This window comes from Dermacentor variabilis, chromosome 5 (assembly GCF_050947875.1).
Source record: "Dermacentor variabilis isolate Ectoservices chromosome 5, ASM5094787v1, whole genome shotgun sequence".
In the NCBI taxonomy this organism is placed as follows: domain Eukaryota; kingdom Metazoa; phylum Arthropoda; class Arachnida; order Ixodida; family Ixodidae; genus Dermacentor; species Dermacentor variabilis.
Genome location: NC_134572.1, coordinates 166,644,907 through 166,664,531, shown reverse-complemented (window position 1 = coordinate 166,664,531; position 19,625 = coordinate 166,644,907). Strand labels below are relative to the sequence as shown.

General features: G+C 46.2%; 1 protein-coding gene across 4 annotated transcripts in view; it reads left to right on the top strand.

The window, feature by feature from the left end:
- Positions 1-19,625, top strand: part of LOC142583309 (sodium-dependent phosphate transport protein 2B-like) — a 169,382-nt gene that overhangs the window by 47,414 nt on the left and 102,343 nt on the right. Inside the window, exon 1 of one of the 4 annotated variants that reach the window (XM_075693729.1) lies at positions 5,387-5,576. The exons of 1 other annotated variant lie outside the window; for it this stretch is intronic. The gene's annotated coding sequence lies outside the window, so the exon portion shown is untranslated. Of the gene's footprint in view, positions 1-5,386; positions 5,577-6,609; positions 6,809-19,625 lie in introns of those variants that run through there. 2 more of the 4 variants (XM_075693728.1, XM_075693732.1) reach the window with 2 other exon arrangements.

Below are 19,625 nucleotides of genomic sequence, written 5' to 3'. Positions count from 1 at the left end.
ATATAGTACAAGGCAGTATTAACACCTGCCAGACAAATCTTCGTGCTCTACAGGCTATTCAAGCTCGGGCTCTCAGGGTTTGTCTTGGTTTGCCAAAATGCACATCGATAGCAGCGACTATTGCGCTTGCTCGGGACCAACCTATAAAAACACACATTGCGGTAGAAGTGTTGAGAGTGCACATTAGGCACGTTGCCCGTGCCTGTTTCCACCATCTGGCAACACTACCGTCAGAAAGGCCGCAGGCAGCATTTTGTACTACGCTTTCGGAGTATTACACCTGCCTCCCGTCAGGCTTCACCCCCGCAACTAAGCCATCGATTCCTCCATGGTGTTTGGCTCGACCCGCAGTGCACCTCACCGTACCAGGAATCAGGAAAAAATCTGAGCTGTCATCATCTGCTCTTAAACAACTAACTCTGCTCCTTTTACACGAGAGGTACGCCGAACACGTACATATTTATACTGATGGATCGGCAACTCTCCAGTGTTCCTCTGGAGCCGTGGTCTTCCCAGCGAAAGCCACCACCATCAGTTTCAAGACATGTCACCCAACGACACCGATGGCCGCGGAACTTGCAGCCCTTCGCGCTGCACTTCGTCTCGTCAGCCAAGAGCAACCTCGAAGATGGTCAATATTCAGTGACTCGAAGGCTGCACTGCAATCTTTGCTATCGGCCCTGCGGCGCGGACCAAACGAACAACTGGTATTTGAGATTAGAGAACTCATTCATACCTTAACTGAGAAAGGACACCACGTGACATTTCAGTGGCTTCCAAGTCACTGCGGAGTCATAGGGAACGAACACGCTGACAACGCTGCTCGGTCGGCTCTTCAAGGGGACAAAGAGGAGCCGATACCGTTATCAAGGACAGATGCCGCTCGAAAACTTCGAATTATCAGCCGTGACATCACGCTCTCCTTGTGGAACGCTGGAAGTTTTCACGACTACCGACTCCAGAATCTTGACTACCCTCTACGCCTTTGTATTCCAGCTGGACTCTGCCGTCGCGAAGCTACCCTGCTTTGTCGATTATGGCTAGGGGTGGCTTTCACCAAGTCTTTCGCTTACCGAATTGGATGGGCCGACGACGCCACGTGTGAGGACTGTGGTAACGAGGAGACTTTTCAACACCTTCTTTGTGACTGTCCTCGATATAATTTGCAGAGACAATCACTCGCAACCGCGATAGCGCGCTTTGACCAAAGACCTCTCACAGAGGAACTTATTTTAAAATACCGCCATCATAAGCCATCGCAGCAGAGGGCGACGAGGGCACTGTTGCGGTTTTTGAGGGCGACAGAATTGGACAGGCGGCTGTAGCCTGAACAGATGTTGATAGTGCGGCAAGTGTCACTGTGCTGTGCGATGACAGTATTCGGTGCCAGTGACCGATTGTGATTGTGTGTCTACGCTCCTTCCTTTCCTTATCTCTACTTTGTTACCACTTTACCTCCCCCCTCCCCTCTCTCCCCAGTGTAGGGTAGCCAACCGGATCTTTTTCTCTGGTTAACCTCCTTGCCTTTCCCCTTTCCCCTCTCTCTCTCTCTCTCTCTCTCTCTCTCTCTATACAGGAGGAAGTCCCGAGGTCAAAGACTGTAATGGGACCTCCTGTATAGCGTATAAGTAAAAATATAAATAACAACAGTTGCAACAAATAGCGTAAAATATTCAAAAGATAACAAACTTAGTATTGTTTTAGGTTTGGCAGTACTAAACAAATCAGCAGCAGATATGCTAGTAAAAAAGTATAATTATTATTACGTTCGACTAATTACAGAACTATAACACCATTTTGAAAGTAAATTGATATTGAGACCTAACCAAATGAACTTTAATTTGTGTTGCGTAGCCAAATGTACATTTGGAGGGGAAAATATACTCATCTAAGTGGTTGCAGATGATAAAATGTGGTCTTTTAGTTGTCGTTTAAATTGAAATGATTTGCATGACTTGATAGTAGGAGGTAGTGTGTTCCAGAAGGAAACGGACGAAAAATGGACACTCTGCTTACCATAATTTGTGCGAACCATGGGAAGAATAAAGTTATTGTTTAGTGCAAATCGCGTAAGATTAGTATTCATTACACAAGACTGAGGTATCAGACTGTTGCGGTAAGCGTTATTTAGTTGGCGATATGAAAACGTACCAAGACTAAAGTTAATAAGCTCGTCCACAGTAAGAATATTATAGTTATGTAATAAGTATTTGGAATTGAAATGGTTAGGGCTAAATGTAATTATTCTAACAGCCTGGTTTTGTAGTACTTGTAATGATTGTAAGTGGGTACGATACGTATTGCCCCAGCATGCAATGCAATATTTTATATGTGAATGCATAAATGAGTAGTATAAAGAGAGTAGTGTTTCCTGCTTAAGCACACACCGAGCTTTTAAAAGTGTCCTTATTCCATATGTTGCCCTCCGCCTAACGTTGGCTATGTGTTGATGAAATTTAAGGTTAGAATCAAGTTCTACACCCAAGTAGTTACAGGAAGTACTACGCGGGATAAGATTATTACCAAGGTAGAGCGAAGGAATGAATGCGGATGAGCGTTGGTGGGACGTGAATAAAACAAATCTAGTTTTAGACGAGTTTATATTGAGCTGGTTAACATTGCACCAATTTAACACGTTATTTAAGTCGGTATTAAGTTTAGAAACTAGGTTCCGTACACAAACGTCAGAGTTAATGATAGTTGTGTCGTCTGCATAAAGAATGCAGTTACAAGAAAGCAGGCAATTAGGCAGGTCGTTAACATATATTAAAAACAAGAGTGGGCCAAGTATGGATCCCTGAGGTACACCCATGTTTGTTGTCATTGATTTAGAAAGAACACCATTAACTCTAACTCTTTGTGTTCTATCTTTTAAGTAATCTTGTATCAAAGTTAATGCAGGACCTGTTATTCCGATAGACTCAAGTTTAAAGGATAAAATGTGGTAGTTAATTTTATCAAATGCTTTAGTTAGATCCACGAACACTGATCCAGCATACATGCCCTTGTCGATTTCCATCTTTAATTGTTCAGTTAGGGCGATAAGAGCAAGTACGGTTGAATAGCCCTTGCTGAAGCCGAATTGGAGTGGTGAAAGAATACTAAATTTAGATATGTAATTAGTTAGGCGCTTTTCTACAAGCCGTTCAATAACTTTGCTAAAGAAGGGAAGGATGCAAATGGGCCTATAATTAGTAATCAAGGCACGGTCCCCGTTTTTAAATACAGGAGTAATCCTACCTTCTTTTAGTTCTTGTGGGAAGGTTCCAGTCTTAAATAATAGGTTAATAATACTTGCAAGAACATCTGAGATTAGGTGGGCAATTAGCTTGATGTGATTTCAATGCATATTATCAAGACCTGCACTTGTTGTTTTTACATTTCTTATAGTGTTTTCTATTTCCTGTGGTGTGGTTGGAAAAAGAAAGAATGAGTGAGGTAGGCGTCGTAATAAATTGTTATATTGCGCTGGTGTATGCGAATCGCTGCTAAAAAAAAATTCTGCAAAAGCATCAGCAATATCTTGTGAGGAGGTGTAAGCTGTGTCGTTATGAATAATTTCCTTGAAATTATCGCGATTGTTTCGCCTATTTAAAAAATCATTTACTATCTTCCATTTCTTGCTACTGTCGCTTCCGCATTCTAATAATTTTTTCTGGCAATAAAGTTTTTTAGCTTTTTTTAGTTCCATAGCAAGAAAGTTGGAAAATTTTTTGTATCTCTTGGCCAAATTGCTGTTAAATGGCCGCAATTTTGTTTTCTTGTACAGATTGTCTTTTTTCCGCATCAAGGCTAGAAGCTTATCTGACAGCCAAGGATTCTGTGGTGACGCAAACTTCTTTTTGCATTTCACTTTATGGGTGTGGCAGTCAAAATAGGATTTTAGTACCGATATAAAGAACGAGAAGGCCGTTTGTGGATCTTCCATATCTGCTATAGAAGACCAATCAGCTTGGCTTAGTGAATCAATGAAATCTTCTTTGTTAAGTATCATCTTTGTGTAGGTGGCTTTGACAGAGTCTTCATTATTCTGAAAGCGTAAAAATATTGGGTAGTGATCAGTTAGATTTTGTAACAGGACTCCTCATTGAGAGCTAACTAACTAATTAACTAACTAACTAACTAACTCCTCATTGAGAGCGAACTCGTTCCCAGCTAATCACTGAGGATGGCGGCGAGCGCACTCGTCGGTCGTCAAAATCTGATCTACGGGTCAAACGCGTCGGCTCTGTATAGACCACTGTTCGTGCATTCTATCGTCATTGACGGCGCTCGCGTATGTTCTAGAATGTACAGTACTGTTCCCTTCGAGCACACAGCTTGATTAGACAAAGGCTCTTTCGCTATAAAAATCGGCGACGACGTTCGAGAAAGTTCCATAGAAGAACGCCCGTCTTGCTCCAAGCGCAAACCTTGCAACCGCGGTTAGCCGGTGAAAAGAGGTCACCTGTAAAAACCAACAATTTATATGCGTGTTACAAAGTGTACGTCCGCTAGAAATAGCGTCCTTCTCGATGATTGTCCGTGAACTTCGGGCTGGTTTCATATGGTACCACGAGTGCGCGTACCAGCGGGGAACGCGAAATACCGCAACGAGGGCTGGTATTTCCCTTAGGCCAGCATTCGCCGATATCGGTGCCACTAGTCCAGTCGCGCTTCCGATAAAGAGCAGTAAGTGCCGACGAACGAGGAACTACATGTGCACATCACACGAGGAACTAGGTGTGAGCGTCGAACGTGGAACCATTGTGTCAGCTAACCGAAGAGAGACTACGTGACTGTCGTCAGCCCGGGAGAAATTCTTGCGCGCTGGCCGAGCTGCGACTGTATATAGCGTAAGCGTCATTCACAGCGCGTAGTGACCGGCCGAAGCTGACGTAGGCACCACACTTTCGCGGCAGTGCGTAATAGCGCGCACTAAATGATCGAAAAGGGCGGGCCAACTGCGCACGCGCGTGCGCGCGCACCCGGAAAGCGACACACCTACCAAGCGAAAGCGGAGGTGTGCACAAAAAATAAAAATAAAAACGATATCTTTGCCGGCGACCGACCGGCCAATTCTGAGTCAACACACCACTCCAGCTCGGACCGAAAACAGCAAGGAGGCATCGCGAGCTCGTCTAAGAAACAATAAACAAATAAATAAAAAAGAACCGGTATACACGTGTTCGGCGTGCATAGGCTCGGCCTTTCGGTTCCATATTTCTTTTCCTTTACGGCGTAGCGCGAGAGTGGTTCGTCCGCGGGGAAAACCCATTCGGAGGGGTCGGGGCACCGCGTGTGTTGCGCGCACCGATGCAAGGCCTGGGTAAAAGTCCACCCCCCAGAACGGCAACAGCCTTCGCCCCGTATAGTATAGTCGCAAACCATAGGGGCGTGCGTACACCTCGCGGGAGAGGGCGACGCGCTTCGACAACGCTGGTGCGTCCGCGTTCGCGCGTCAGGTGGTGTCCGTTTGTACCGAGTGGCCTTCGCCGACGTCGCGCGCCCTGCCTCCGTCGGATCACATCTGCGCTCCGCATCTCGAAAGCACCGGCTGCGATCGTCGGACTCTCTGCGTCGCCGCGACTGGAACCGTAAGTGTGAACGCTTTACGATTTCGTATGGAATCGACCGTGACAGGCCGGTCTGGCAAAAGTGGACCCTGGGGTAACGCGAACATATGCGCACAGTGATGTCTCGCTCTGTTTTCTTTTTCCTGTGTGATTCGCGCTGCTTATTCGATGGTGTGAAATCATGGACTCGACTGCGATTCGTCGAGCCTAGCCCCAAACGCCCTTGCGAGACCGATTCCGCGGTACTACTCAGAAGGACAGTGGGCATATTGTTTGCTCGGGTTGTCTTAAACACATTTCGAGAAGTTTCATCTATACTCGCGTGGGAAGCATTCAACTCGAAATGCGCTCCGGCTATTGTGGCTGCCTTTGTCCACTCTCGTCGACTATAGTCACCGCCAAAGCGAGCTCAGTCCGGCTTGGAAAAAGCGTGATACAACCATGACGGATTCACGCTGCTTCACGCGTGTTGTACAAGCGAAGACGCAGGACACTTCATTCCTTAGCAATTAGCCGCAGCAGCAGTCACTTTCTATTTCGATTTCTTTTTTTTTTTTGTATATGCATCGCTCGCAGCCCCGTTACACTCCGACGGCCCCTATAATGTCTCGAAGCACGGCACATTCCTAGCATTTGTCGCCGATCGCTCAAAAAATAAAAAGAAAGAGAGAAGACCATATGCTGCAAGGAACTTGGCTGAGGAAAGGATGTATAAGCAGCCCTCGTTCTTGGAACGGCTTAGCGGAGGCGATTACCCCTACGGGAGAGGCTTCTCCGAGTGACGCCCGTTCTACAAATTCGCTTGAAACGACGCGTCCAAAGCTTTCGTATGTACGCAGGCCGCGCGCGCTGCCTTTGTTCTGGTCTGCCGGGTTCAATGCACTCACTGCAAGCCGCCGAGATACAGCCTGCGGCTTCTCTGTCACTTTATTTTTCTTTTTCTTTTCCCCTTTGTTTTGCTTGCGTCGTCGATGCGTCTCTCACCGTGAGCGCAGCACGCACAGCTGTTCTCTGTGCTCGGTATAAGGCGAACACAAATGTGCTCGCGAAGCACGCATAGCACGCTGAAACGCCGCGCGCAGAAAGCGCCACGGGAGCAGCGACCGCACAGCAACTACTGTGCTTTCGGTGGAAATCGCGCCTTCACTGGCGCGGTCGGACGCGCCGGTTCGCGAAAGAATAACTGTTCCGCAAAGCTGAATGCCTCGGTCTACTCTGAAGATGCCGGCCAAACGGCTATGGGAGCCTAGACTGTACGTATACTCTGCTATGTTCGGATAGCGGCACCGGAGCCGATTTATTTGCTTGTTTATTTATTTCCTCAATTGTATCTTGTTGACACATTGCATGAGGGAGTGGGCGGTTGTAATTAAGTTAACTTATGGGGTTTTATGTGCCAAAACCACGATCTGATTACGGGGCACGCCATAGTGTAGGACTCCGGAATAATTTGGACCACTTGGTTCCCTTAATGTGCACCTAAATCTAGGAACACGGGTGTTTTCGCATTTCGCCCCCGTCGAAATGCGGCCGCCGTGCGGCCGGGATTCGATCCCGAGATATCGTGCTTAGCAGCCCCCCACCATAGCCACTCAACCGTCACGGCGGGTAGAGTAAGGGGCTAATGGGAAACGAAGATAATGCAAGTCACAATGGAATGTTTTCTATGAGCCGCTTGGATGGCAGTGGGTCGATTATAGTGGCAACTTCGGTGAGCGGGCCATTCCAGTCTCGTGCGGTGTGCAGGAAAAATGACTGCTGAAAAGTCATGGTATGTGCTTGTGCTTGACATACTCTGTTGAAATGACTGGTTCTGGCGATGCGGTGGGCTCTTTTTATGTACGGGTTATCTTAAGACAAAGAATGGAAAAATTTATATAAATAGAAAGGTCAAGACGTCCTATTCTACGGCGCGAGATTAGAACGCGCTATGTTTGAGATTTTATTGCTGAGATGCTTGAATTGGTACGAATAATTATACAGAATAAATCGTGTCGCGCTGTTCTGAACCGACTCGAGGGCGTTAGTAAGGTTGTCAAAAATGTGCGCCTGGCTCAATGAAAAATGAAATCAATCCTAGAGACCTGCGCAGCTTCCAGCCACTAGGGACCGCTGACAGTTGACAACTGCCAACATTGCTTAGCTGCTTTCAGCTCGTCGCTGGTTTACGACTGCCTCGTCCGGCGTTGCGCTGCCAGTGAGACGTGCACGAGTGCATTCTTTTTTTCCGCTCTGTCTTTTATTTCTACGCCCACTATGATGGCAATAAGGGACCTTGCCTTCACATTTCTTTCCCTAAAATAGGCTACAATCTTGGATTGCAGCGTGACGCTGCTTAGCCTCACCACTGATTTGTATAACTAATGGCTTTCACTTTATTTTTATCTCTTGCGCACGTCGCCCCACCCGTTGAAGTAGTTAGTTTTGAGACGAAAAGGGATCGTGCTTCCCAGTCTAAGCGTCACGCGGCTTGGTACCCTCGTAATGCTAACCTTCAATCATTCTAGAGTTAACCTAAAATTCCGCATCAACTTTCCTTTCACCTTGTCACGGGCAAGAGATTGTGACGCGGACATTCATCCATACAGAATCAGTGTTTCGTCCCTCCGAGTAAACAGACAGCATAGTTCACCGTTCGTTTCTGTTCCGATCAGTGCCAAAATATGTCTTTCCTGAACGCTATAGGCACGCGTCAAGATCCTCCTTTTTGTCGCCAGACAGTGCCATCAACTATAATACAATTATGATTATAAAAATTGGCAGAGGCTTAGCTCGGCTAAGCCTAGTGGATTGCGAAAGCAATCTTCTGTTCAGGTTGTAGAGTTCCATACTGCTCATCGAACGTGTAGATGCAGTCTCGTCGCCATTTAAAGCATCCATAAGGCTTGCTGTCGAACGATCAGGTGTCGCCCCATCAATACATCCCGTGTCAGATTCTCTGCACTAGCGGTGACTCCTGCAAAAAAAAAAAAGGGGGGGGGAGTTGAATGGTAGCGGGGAGGAGGGAATGGCAACGGGGTGTCTGCTCATGGCATACACTTGTCCTACGATTTCAAGAGACTCACAAAGCACAAGTCGTCGCAGGCTGTGGTAAAGTACTCAATTCACAGAGTCACATTTGATTTCAGTTTGTCGCGTGTCCTAACGTAACTTCCGCAGAGGAGCCGTCTTGTCACCGTAAAATTACAGGATGCTTCTGTTGAGAAGCTTATGCAGTTTCTTACTGACATTAATACGAGTAAATATGGCTCTGCAGTCTTTCAGCCGCTGTGGGAATCACGCGTAGCTCAGAGACATTTCTTAGATTTTTCATGCATTTCCCAGGCAACCCACTCACATCCTTTGGATGTCCTTGGGATGACCTGTTTAGGAGGTGCGAAATGTCCGAGGGATGTCCCATACAAATCCCCACATACTCTCAAATGAGACAAAACCACACCCACAGAACGTCCAGTAGATATCTTCCCCGGAACATTCCGGGCTCATATTTAGACGTTACATATTCCGCTGTTTCCATAAACTACCAGTGCATGGGGCATTTGAAGGCACATAGCCATAAATAGAAAGAACTGCATTTTTCAAATTTGTGCATTTCTTCATACATTTGCGAACTTTAATCGCCCCAACGTAGGTATTCACTTGCCTGCCTACTTTGTCGCGACTGCAGTCTCATGGCCTTCAGTGCTTCTGTTGTTTTCCTCTTTATACGTATATTTACGAAGCCTTCACAACAGCGGAAACGGTGCTGTGAGGGCGGGAGCACACACACCTGCCTACACAGCACTGAGTGGGTGGCAGTTTCTAACGTACGTAAAATGGGACAAAAATGCATGTTGCTTTTCGTGATTCAATTGCAAGTCTGGAACAGAAACCTGAATGCGCTTTCAGGACGAGGAACAGGTAAAGAAGCAAATGACAAAAGCACAAGTCATCCTGTAATAGTTCTATAACAGAAATTAGTAATAGAAAGAACGACGAGACAAGGGCAGTGCATATCAGGGAGTCTTCTGAAGGTGCCGAATGTTTAGAAACATTATGACAGAAAAATTAGTTTTTGAAGTATGCTTAATGTTTCTTTCCATTTCTGAACGACACCAATTTCATGTTGACGAGTGCACTATAAAATAGAGAATAGATTATAACAGCTAAACTTTCGACATGTAATCTTTAATGCATGTACGCTTCCCATAGACAATGAGCACATTAAAATTAGGACACATTATTTTGACAGGTACTGTTAAAACTACTGTAGAAGGCAGCATGTTGTATGTGAAAGTACGAAAAGCTAAATGATCATGACAAAATCATGAGCCATTCCACTCTGCCGAGGCGAATGACCAGCGAAGCTGTGTAGCACACGACTAAGAGGTGACACAGAAGTTTGAACAAAGGTAGGAACACATTTGCTGTCTTGACCGGTGGTCATCGTGGCGAAAGGTACGCACACACATTTACTTTTGTACGTCCGCGTTCCTTCGTGTTATACATTCGTTATATACATTCGTTATATGCATTCGTGTTTTCATTTAGCGATACCCTGAGGCAAAGAAGCCCTGTATCTCCCACTTCCTCTTACCCAAGTGACGAGTAGCAGGCTAGAGACACGCTCTCCAGGCCGACCACTCCTCCTTTCTCTTCATTAAAACCTCCTCCTCCCTCTTTTTGTCCAAGTCAGGTAAAATCTCGCGTTTGTAACAGGTGCAGTCTGCATAATCTAGCTGTGTCTTTCAGTTGGGACTGCTTCCGAAACTCAAGACTTTTGTGCGACGATCCAGCAGGCACAATACCGCAAGGGATGCCTATACTGGTGTTGTGGTGACGCCAGCAGGCACTGTCGACATACCGAGTACGACAGTGACGTTCGTACCACTCCCACAACGCGACTCGCACCTAACGAACACTGGTGATCATCACCGTGTCAAGAGGGCGCACTTGAGGACGCGCTGATGCACCACTTTGTTCGTGTGCATGAAGGCAGCGCGACTTTTCAACACGTGCTGTCCGGAAATAAGAAATGATCCCAAGATATAAAGTCTACAGAAACACACAAAATACAATTATAAACTACGAGTCAGTGTATCTAAGTAATATCACTCTACATGCACGAGTTTCACGTCACATGGTCGAGCTTACAGTTCGGTTTAGACTGTTTCATGCGCTTTTTTGCATTTAAAAGAAAAATTCTAAATCTAGTGACTGTAGGAAGCAGAATTCTGAAGCAATGTCATTCTTGCCGTAAGTTTTACACACCACACGAAACTTGGACCAGAGTGATACTCTGCTAAATAAGGGAACTAACTAGCAGTGAATAGTAGGTGTATAGCCACACGTTGTTACAACGTTCTGCATCAAGTATATGTTACCTGAAAAAATCCATCTAACTATGCAATAAAGGGTCCATCTGCCAAAACAGCCTAGGTACAGTGGGTACAACACTGAAATTGTTAACAGTGGATTCAAAAAGAACTAAGTGATATCAAGCTTGCTACACTTAAACTCACCACACATTGGCTTGCACAAATGCAGCTTGGAAATTTTCCCCCTCAGTACTGAACCAGCTGAATTTGATTGCGTCATTCCAGCTCACGAGGGACAAAGTATCCATGTTGTTCTTTGTGTATTTGAGTCCCCTTTTTTTGCAGAACCACGTGCTGGTTCTCTTAAAAGGAAACAAAGAAAAATATATCTCTAAAAATAAATTAGCATCCAATTAGCATTTCAAGTTTCACGACGTGAACGAAGTCTTGATAATAGAGAAGTGCGAATAGACTTGTAATTTTATTCATATTTTTTAACATTTCTATAATCCGTTAGTGCATGTAAAATTCCACAGCAAGCCATGAATCAAACTTCGTGCCGCCAAAAAGTGCAAAAGTTATCTTAAAGTACGTTAGTATAAAAAGTGATATCAGCACAAATTTCACAACACTGTTACAAGACAGGCAACTTCACACTAAGTCTAGGCAGTAGAGCAATAACAAAACATGTTTACAGCAACAAAATGGGCAAAATTAAAATAATCGTTGGAGGAGAGCAATTTCCATTTGATGTCTAGCTTCTCTGTCTGCATCAAGTTTATTGTTCTAGTCCAGCTCGTCTGTCCCCTTCATCATCATCATCATCATCATCATCCTAGTTACGCCCACTGCAGGGCAAAGGCCTCTCCCATACTTCTCCAACTACCCCGGTCATGTACTAATTGTGGCCATTGTTTTCCCTGCAAACGTCTTAATGTCATCCGCCCACCTAACTTTCTGCCGCCCCCTGCTACGCATCCCTTCCCTTGGAATCCAGTCCGTAACCCTTAGTGACCATCGGTTATCTTCCCTCCTCATTACGTGTCCGGCCCATGCCCATTTCTTTTTCTTGATTTCAACTAAGATGTCGTTTACCCGCGTTTGTTGCCTCACCCAATCTGCTCTTTTCTTATCCCTTAACGTTACACCCATCATTCTTCTTTCCATAGCTCGTTGCGTCGTCCTCAATTTCAGCAGAACCCTTTTCGCAAGCCTCCAGGTTTCTGCCCCATATGTGAGTACTGGTAACACACAGCTGTTATACACTTTCCTTTTGAGGGATAGTGGCAACCTGCTGTTCATGATTTGAGAATGCCTGCCAAACGCACCCCAGCCCATTTTTATTCTTCTGGTTATTTCAGTCTCATGATACGGATCCGTGGTCACTAACTGCCCCAAGTAGATGTATTCCCTTACCACTTCCAGTGCTTCGCTACCTATTGTAAACTGCTGTTCTCTTCCGAGACTGTTAAACAATATTTTAGTTTTCTGCAGATTAATTTTCAGACCCACCCCTCTGCTTTGCCTCTCCAGGTCAGTGAGCATGCATTGCAATTGGTCTCCTGAGTTACTAAGCAAGGCAATATCATTAGCGAATCGCAAGTAGCTAAGGTATTCTCCATCAACATTTATCCCCAATTCTTCCCACTCCAGGCCTCTGAATACCTCCTGTAAACATGCTGTGAATAGCATTGGAGATATCGTATCTCCCTGTCTGACGCCTTTCTTTATAGGGATTTTGTTGCTTTCTTTGTGGAGGACTACGGTGGCTGTGGAGCCGCTATAGATATCTTCCAGTATCTTTACATATGGCTCATCTACACCCTGATTCCGTAATTCCTCCATGACTGCTGAGGTTTCGACTGAATGAAACGCTTTCTCGTAATCAATGAAAGCTATATATAAGGGTTGGTTATATTCTGCACATTTCTCTATCACTTGATTGATAGTGTGAATATGGTCTATTGTTGAGTAGCCTTTACGGAATCCTGCCTGGTCCTTTGGTTGACAGAAGTCTAAGGCGTTCCTGATCCTATTTGCGATTACCTTAGTAAATACTTTGTAGGCAACGGACAGTAACCTGATCGGTCTATAGTTTTTCAAGTCTTTGGCGTCCCCTTTCTTATGGATTAGGATTATGTTAGCGTTCTTCCAAGACTCCGGTACGCTCGAGGTTATGAGGCATTGCGTATACAGGGTGGCCAGTTTCTCTAGAACAATTTGACCACCATCCTTCAACAGATCTGCTGTTACCTCATCCTCCCCAGCTGCCTTCCCCCTTTGCATAGCTCCCAAGGCTTTCTTTACTTCTTCCGGCGTTACCTGTGGGATTTCGAATTCCTCTAGGCTATTCTCGCTTCCACTATCGTCGTGGGTGCCACTGGTACTGTATAAATCTCTATAGAACTCCTCAGCCACTTGAACTATCTCATCCATATTAGTAACGATATTGCCGGCTTTGTCTCTTAACGCACACATCTGATTCTTGCCTATTCCTAGTTTCTTCTTCACTGTTTTTAGGCTTCCTCCGTTCCTGAGAGCCTGTTCAATTCTATCCATATTATAGTTCCTGATGTCCGCTGTCTTACGCTTGTTGATTAACTTCGAAAGTTCTGCCCGTTCTATTCTAGCTGTAGGGTTAGATGCTTTCATACATTGGCGTTTCTTGATCAGATCTCTCGTCTCCCGCGATAGCTTACTGGTTTCCTGTCTAACGGCCTTACCACCGACTTCTATTGCGCACTCCTTAATGATGCCCATGAGATTGTCGTTCATTGCTTCAACACTAAGGTCCTCTTCCTGAGTTAAAACCGAATACCTGTTCTGTAGCTTGATCCGGAATTCCTCTAGTTTCCCTCTTACCGCTAACTCATTGATTGGCTTCTTGTGTACCAGTTTCTTCCGTTCCCTCCTCAAGTCTAGGCTAATTCGAGTTCTTACCATCCTATGGTCACTGCAGCGTACCTTGCAGAGCACGTCTACATCTTGTATGATGCCAGGGTTCGCGCAGAGTATGAAGTCTATTTCATTTCTAGTCTCACCATTCGGGCTCCTCCACGTCCACTTTCGACTAACCCGCTTGCGGAAAAAGGTGTTCATTATCCGCATATTATTCTGTTCTGCAAACTCTACTAATAATTCTCCTCTGCTATTCCTAGAGCCTATGCCATATTCCCCCACTGACTTGTCTCCAGCCTGCTTCTTGCCTACCCTGGCATTGAAGTCGCCCTTCAGTATAGTGTATTTTGTTTTGACTTTACCCATCGCCGATTCCACGTCTTCATAAAAGCTTTCGACTTCCTGGTCATCATGACTGCATGTAGGGGCATAGACTTGTACCACCTTCAATTTGTGCCTCTTATTAAGTTTCACAACAAGACCTGCCACCCTCTCGTTAATGCTATAGAATTCCTGTATGTTACCAGCTATTTCCTTATTAATCAGGAATCCGACTCCTAGTTCTCGTCTCTCCGCTAAGCCCCGGTAACACAGTACATGCCCGCTTTTTAGCACTGTATATGCTTCTTTTGTCCTCCTAACCTCACTGAGCCCTATTATATCCCATTTACTACCCTCTAATTCCTCCAATAACACTGCTAGACTCGCCTCACTAGATAGCGTTCTAACGTTAAACGTTGCCAGGTTCAGATTCCAATGGCGGCCTGTCCGGAGCCAGGTATTCTTAGCACCCTCTGCAGCGTCACAGATCTGACCGCCGCCGTGGTCAGTTGCTTCGCGGCTGCTGGGGACTGATGGCCGGGGTTTGATTGTTGTATTCATATAGGAGGTTGTGGCCAAGTACTGCACCAGGGTGGCCAATCCTGCTCTGGTGAGAGAGTGCGTTACCGGTTCTGGTCACCGGGATCAGGCCGCACTCCAGGCCTGTTTCTGCAATTTTCTCAAGACACGGTTTTTTTTTTGTATTTTCCGGTGGAGAATTGCGCGGCACCGGGATTTGAATCACGGTCCTCTTGCACTGGAGACGGATACTCTACCGTCCCCGCAGGAGTTAAATTAAAAATTGAATTATGGGGTTTTGTGTGACAAAACCACTTTCTGATTATGCACGCCGTAGTGGAGGACTCCGAAAATTTCGACACCTGGGGTTCTTTAACGTGCACCTAATTCTAAGTACACGGGTGTTTTCGCATTTCGCCCTCATCGAAATGCGGCCGCCGTGGCCGGGGTCCGATCCCGCGACCTCATGCTCAGCAGTCTAACACCATAACCACTGAGCAACCACGGCGGGTCCCGCAGGAGTTGTACGCCTCATTTAACCGACAGTGGTGCCCTATTTTATCAGTCAAGGTGGACCAATCTGAGCTCGGTTATACCGCATGGATGGCACTCGGCTAGAGAACCTGGTATTTATGACCTGCACATGTGTGGCCACACATAATTGAGGATATATAATTTTTTTTAGGAGGGTTTCCGTACAGCGATAAAATGAAGGAAAAGACAATAAAAAGAAAGAAAAAAAAAGGGGGGGGGGGGAAAGGAACATAACAAGTGATTTGAACTCGTGATCCTTCAATGTTGCCCGGAAAGGTAGCTCAGTCGGTTGGTTCGTCAAGCCAACGGTTACTTTCAAGCGCCATAGCTCCTGCTCAGAGCCTCATACTTATGTGGAAAGGGGCTGATGTTGTCCGCGACAGTGGTTGGAAGGCATAATTTCTTGGAAAAATGGCCGCCAGAGCAGCAGCGTGAACTCGAGCGGCTTTAGAGACTAGGAAAACTGCCTTAAAATATTTAGACTTGAGGGGAAGCTTCGTTAACAAACTATAACACGGCAATCAGCACTAGGCACGTGGAAAATTCCCTTGAAATAAATCTGGTTTGCGAGACAAATGCTTGTATGTATTGAATGTCTTAAAAGATGAGGGGGGAAATATGCGCTCACCGAGAGGGCATCGTCAGCACGAGACCACCACCAGGCACCTTACTGAGATGGCACGCATAGCGTGGGAAGCTAGCCGCCGGAATAGCTATCTCAAGTACTGCTGCTGGCGAGGGCGAAATACCTTCGTGTAATTATAATAACCCTAATAGGACTAATAGAGCCAGTTTAAGGGCGGAGAAGAAGGAAGGAGAGGAAAGCAATATTGCAGCGCCGTGGTTTTAAAGCGCAACCGTGGTAGGGAAACGGAAGGCGATATAAGCATGCGTGTCCATGATACGCACACGAAAAACTGCCTTACAATATTTAGACTTGAGGGGAAGCTTCGTTAACAAACTATAACACGGCAATCAGCACTCGAATATAATTATAACCCTAATAATAATTGTAAATATTCATCTCATCTATAGGATCTAAAGTGCGCGCTGTTTCTTTGTCTCTGCGTGTAGTAGTTAAGAGAGCCAGTTTAAGGGCGGAGAAGAGGGAAGGAAAGGAAAGCAATATTGCAGCGCCGTGGTTTTAAAGCGCAACCGTGGTAGGGAAACGGAAGGCGATATAAGCATGCGTGTCCATGATACGCACACGAAAAACTGCCTTACAATATTTAGACTTGAGGGGAAGCTTCGTTAACAAACTATAACACGGCAATCAGCACTCGAATATAATTATAACCCTAATAATAATTGTAAATATTCATCTCATCTATAGGATCTAAAGTGCGCGCTGTTTCTTTGTCTCTGCGTGTAGTAGTTAAGAGAGCCAGTTTAAGGGCGGAGAAGAGGGAAGGAAAGGAAAGTCTTTGAAGCAAACTTGCAGCGCCGTGGTTTTAAAGCGCAACCGTGGTAGAGAAACGGAAAGGCGATATAAGCGTGCGTGGCCATGATACGCACACGACAAACTGCCTTAAAATATTTAGACTTGAGGGAAAGCTCCGTTAACAAACTATAACACGGCAATCAGCACTCGAATACGACGAGAGAAATTATTGAGACGAGGAAAATTCCCTTGAAATAAATCTGGTTTGCGAGACAAATGCTTGTATGTATTGAATCTCTTAAAAGATGAGGGGGGAAATATGCGCTCACCGAGAGGGCATCGTCAGCACGAGACCACCGCCAGGCACCTTACTGAGATGTAGAGAGCTTCGCGGCCGGAACAAAGTCTCCCCTCTCCGCCGGCCCAAGGTGGAAAACGCGCTTTCCGATCGCTCAAGGTTGCGCGGACATTGTAAAGAAAGGCAAATCTGGGAGGTCACGAGGTTGCGAAGGAGCACTGTCTGCATTGTTGAGCAGCTCATTAAAGTACACTGTGCATGGGTCGGCTTAACACCATTCGGCATGTATGTTTCCATGAATAGATTCTCTTACAGCCTTAAGGCTGTACGAAAATTATCAAAATCAAGCATCACGTGAATTTTTTGCTTTAGCAGTATTTGCAAGGTGGAGAACTACGCGATATAGCATCGTTTGGAAAAAAAAAGACAGTCCTGAGCATAACTAAACGTTCTAATGAGCCTTATAAAATTGAAACACGAGCAACGGAGCACGTGGCTTCTTTACAGTTTTTCATAACCTAGCATTGGCCTCGTGTTAATAGTGTGAAAAGGATTCGTGATTCGTCCAAAGCTTCAGCCACACCACGGACCACAAATTGCGTGCGCGCTAGCGACCGTCGATGCTCGATTGATGGGGCACGCTCCTAAATAAAGAAACAGTAAACTGCGCCGCTGATTCATGGAAGTGTCAATCCGTCATGGTGACTTTGAGACAATAACAGCGCGCCGGCGGCAACTTCGAAAAAGCTTCCTCACATGCGGCACGGCTCCGGCACGGGGGTCGGTATAGAATCCTCGCGCTTATGTCATTAGAGAGCTATTGGCGGCGAGGAGTTACGGAGTCGCCATCTATCGGAAGCGCCTCGCAGGCGTAGTACGAGGAATCACGCGGCGCGCTCCTCATAGGTTTTGCCATCAGCGTTCACTGAAAACACCACGCGCGAGCTCCCCCGGACATTTCTGTAAGTACTTTCGAAACGAGAGATTTTACTGTCTAAATAATAATCTAGGGCAAACTGAAAGCACAGAATCGTTTACAGACACTATCTCTTTACGGAATATGTACAGTGAACGCCACTGCGCCCGGTCGCCGCGATGTAATCTCCCGAACCGGCTTCTTGCGTGAAAGGTAGGTCAACGCTGAGAGCAAACTATGTGAAATATGCTCTTATAGAGTTTGTATAACTAAATGGAGCGTAATAGAAAGAAGCCTCAATGCAGCGATCGCGCACATTCACAGCGACCGACTGCGCGTCTGCATGCTTGTCCGCGCACTGTTTCGCTTTCTCCGCGCGCACGTTCTCGCACCGTGCCATGAGCTTTAGGCCGCAGAATATGAGCAATTGACAGTATACAAGCAACCATTGTTGCGTGGGAGCTATCAGAGCTGTTCAAAAATAACTTCATTGTAGAGACTTCGACGCCTACAGGGACTACGATGTGCCGTCGCGACGATTCAATCTTTATTTTTCTTCTAAATTCTTTGACTTTTCAATATTATTTCTCGAGTTGCGTCGCACTGTATGTTTATCGGTGTTCTCAGCGTGCAATTTCCCGCTGCTTCCTTTTTGTAATCCAGTGCATTCATTCATAACACAAACATGACCATATGCCATGCTTTATTTTAAATGTGCTTCTTACCGCTGCCTTTCCACTCCACTGAACTTGCCAGTATCTATAGCATCGACAAGTTCATAGACTAAACCGTCATGACATCAGTCGGGCAGCGGACTCGGGCAAGAGTCTCAGTGTGCGTTTGCCGAACATTGCAGGCCCGGCGCCGTAGCAGAAATCTTCCTCGCGTCTGTGCTTGCTGCATACCCGAGTTGTAGGCGATGACTGTTTGCCGGTTTTATGTTTCGTGAGCCATGCTTCACGTAGCTTCTTGTCCTGCGGCTACTTGTGAATAAGACTGACACCGGGCACCGTTGCGTACGTCCGGCACTGCAGCACTGAGCAGTAGCCTACCATGTTGCGCGCCTTCAAAGGCAGCCACTACCTTTTGTAGTGCTTTCAAGCGTTGTAAATGAGACACTCGAAGCGGGAAAATCTCGCCACTAAATGAAGACCGCAGCGTACGACGGAATTTGAACTCTCGTTTTCAGCTCGCTCCGGCGCTCCCGCAGCAGCCGACGCGGCCGCTATGTCCACGTGATCCCTAATAGCACGTCGCGGCGACGGTGGTGCCAGCTTTTCCAGTGGTGGAGCTCGAGGCCAATAGCTTAGCAAGCCAGCGTAGACGCCGCTACGCATGTTGTACCGCGCCTGCGCACTGGTGTCTACGCTGGCCCGCTGGGCCCGCTGGCCCGCCGAGCTATAAGCTCTCTGTTATCGTGAAGCCAGAGCTAGGTGAGGCAGTTGTGCAGAAGCCATGCACTCCTTTGCTTGCGTTTCGATTTATGCCGATGCAGAGTACAAGTGGAAGGAAGGTCGCGCCAAATTACGCAAACTTAAGAGACGGAGCTCACTCCGAACTCGCTGCTTATCATTTGCGCTGTACAACATTCAACCAAGAACGTGCGAAATTATTGCTTCTAGCGCCTGTATTCCATATTTTTTTTTTCAATATCCCAACAACCACTAAATTTACTTGTAACCTTGTCGTGACGCTGAAAGTGCACCGCCCGACTGCACTTCAAGAACACGAGGCTAACTCTACAAACACCGAGGAATGAAAAATGCAGAGATAACTTACGTGTGTATTCGCTTTCCATGGGGCACGCGCTTCCCACCCAGCGCAAACCCTAAAGACGATGAAAAACAGCGTCATCGCTCGTACGTGCACAGGCCGGACTGGTTAGAAAGAGTTGGAAAATGACAAC